The 2,761-nt window shown below is 33.1% G+C and overlaps 1 non-coding gene across 1 annotated transcript; it reads left to right on the top strand.

The window, feature by feature from the left end:
* The first annotated feature begins 888 nt into the window (after window positions 1-888).
* TRNAP-UGG lies at window positions 889-960 on the top strand. The gene has a single exon. It is a non-coding gene; the product is annotated as a tRNA-Pro (tRNA).
* The last annotated feature ends 1,801 nt before the right edge of the window (window positions 961-2,761 follow it).

The raw sequence follows: 2,761 nt of genomic DNA, 5'->3' as shown, positions 1-2,761 counted from the left end.
CGTAAAAACCAGCAAATCGTTTTCCCCATCTACAGACCCTTACATTATATGAAGATCTATATAGAAACATTGGTTGCTTCTTGGTCGACCAAGATACTGGATTGGAACCAAAAAAAGAGACATAACCTGCATGTAGATCGTCAATCATCTGTGTTACCAACCAAGTCAACAATCAATATCGTTGAAGGCAACTAATTAACTTTTCAGAAAATAAAATACCATGATGGAAAGTCTCTTTAATGTATCTGAGTATTTTTTTTGCTACATCAAAAAGAGTTGTAGATTAATTGTCTTTGCCCCCATTGAGTTTTATAGTCGCCAAAATTTAGTTTGCCTGTCAGATATGATAGATATGAAATGCATGAGTAAAAACTGTCAAAATTTACGTGTATAGACTCGGCGAAGTAGATTCATAATAATATAAGTTAGTTGATTGAGTTTCATATTTCTGAATATTAAAACTTTTGTGAAATCCAGGCTAATGAATGAAAAACTACAGTTTTCCATTCAATGTAGAACTTCGTCATCGTCACTTCTGGCAGAAATAAAAGCTAATGCTAATATCTTATGTGACATTATTCACATAGTGATTTTCACATCTCGAATTTTTAGCTATGTTACTGGTACGACATTGTGATTCGTAACCTGTAAGTCGATAACATAGTTCTTTATCAGTTTTCTAGAGTCAATTCTCCGGTTAGTAAATCTTTTGTGAAATAAATTCCTTATGTGTGAAACTTCATGTTTTCATGTTTTTTGTACGTAAATGTTTAGTATAAATAACATGCTATAGTGATGATTTTATAAAATCCATGGAAACTAAAACTTTTGGTATAGTGCTGATCAGATAACATTCATATTAGAAAACCTGTGCTTGTAATTTCATCTGGGCATTTGGTCTAGTGGTATGATTCTCGCTTTGGGTGCGAGAGGTCCTGAGTTCGATTCTCGGAATGCCCCATAACAATATTTCTTTTTTTTTTTCCTGATCCACTAAGATATTTTTTTTCCTTCTAAAATTGATGAGATGATGTTGCACACGATCGACGAGATTTTTTTTTGATTGGGGACAAATTTGGATGAAACCATGAGGGACAAATGATAAGATGCCATCCGTCTTCCCTAAAGATTGTTTTAACCACATTAATATTTTTTTTTTCCTCGACATTTGCCCTTTCCTAGTCAAACAGAATCTTTATTAGTTTAATCTATCATGCATGCACGTATCAAACTCAAAGAATATGAGAAGATCAAGAATTAGAGAAGACCAAGAATTGAGTTTCTTGTATTACATTATTATGCAATTTATACAAATAAGTTTTGAAAGAAAATCTTTAAAAGACGGCAACGACCATTGCTTGGCTTCTTCTCCTGCTTGCCTTTAGATGTTGAATTTTCCATTGTATTTGAGCCTTGGCATTATCTCCATGGTTTTTAGCAGCACCTTTAACACTCTTCTTATTATAATGAGGTTCCAAAATTTGGATTCTTCTTTGCCTTTTTGCATCTTCAACTTTTTGATACCCATCATGATGCTTGCTCTTGGCGATTTGAAGTTTGGATTCCGTATCACCATAATCTAAATGGGCCAAAATCTTCTTTTCTTTCATCTTTTCTTCATTAGTAGTCGGTGGTTTAAGCGACTCAACCAACTTCTTCAACTGTTTTTCCGAACCAACATTACTTGTTCTGTTTTGTTACATGAATCCTGTTGTGCAGCATCTTCTCCTATTCCATCAAAAAAATCACCCTCAAGTACTATGTCTGAGTCATCATTATTCATACTCAAGAATGCCTCGTCCATAGGTGGTATTGGAAGACCGTCTTCTTCTTCACCCCCCGCTTTCACTACCAAATAAACATCTATTCGAGTACTTCTTCTCATCAATTGCTTCTGCCATGGTATGTTACTTGCTAACTAAACCGTTAATTGACTCAAATCTCTCATTTTCTCTCTTTCTGCAGAGATCAAGATTGTTAATAATACAATATGATGGTGTTCATCGGTCTAGAATCTTATATAGATAATTTTACTTGATCAGCAAACAAAAAGAAGGGCATGATTCTATTTTTGAGAATTGTCATAATCCGTGTAGAAATATAGAACCTGGTTTGTACTGTTGGAAGCTATTTCTTATTCCCTTCGTTCCATTTTAGATGAGTGTTTAGGGTTATTTTTTTGTTCCACATTACTTGATAGTTTTCATATTTTTCCCACAAAACTACCATCAATATCTTCACATTTTGTCTTGGAATCATAAGTTTATTTTTAAACACACAAATAACAATTAATGTTTGAAGAATTTTTTCAAGGGCATAAGTAGAATTCTTTTATATCTTTCTCTATTTCTTAATCTACGTGAAAACTCCAAAAACATCATCTAAAGTGGAACGGACGGAGTATTTCATTTTGTGGAACCGCGTAAATTAGAAGGATTGTTCCTCTGTGTAGTCCTATAAATTATCTTTGTACCCTCTAAGTCTGATTTCTTCACACCTCGTAAAATCAGACTTCACTTAAAACCCTATGAAAATAAAAAATCAAGATTTCAAAAACCTCCCTTTTAGCATCTCAGATTTACAAAAACCTTTTCTAATTTCAAAAACAATTTTAGAAATGGTGGGTACTTGGCTAAATCCAATTTCAAATTTATTTCTCCAAACTTGTAAATAGGTGAATGACAATCAGAATTATGAATGAAATGTTTTTTTATGGTGAGATTAGAACAACGCTCATTTGATTTACAGTTTGGCAATTTTG

This window comes from Papaver somniferum, chromosome 2 (genome assembly GCF_003573695.1).
Source record: "Papaver somniferum cultivar HN1 chromosome 2, ASM357369v1, whole genome shotgun sequence".
NCBI classification, from domain to species: Eukaryota; Viridiplantae; Streptophyta; class Magnoliopsida; order Ranunculales; family Papaveraceae; genus Papaver; species Papaver somniferum.
This window is presented reverse-complemented; position numbering and strand designations above follow the sequence as displayed.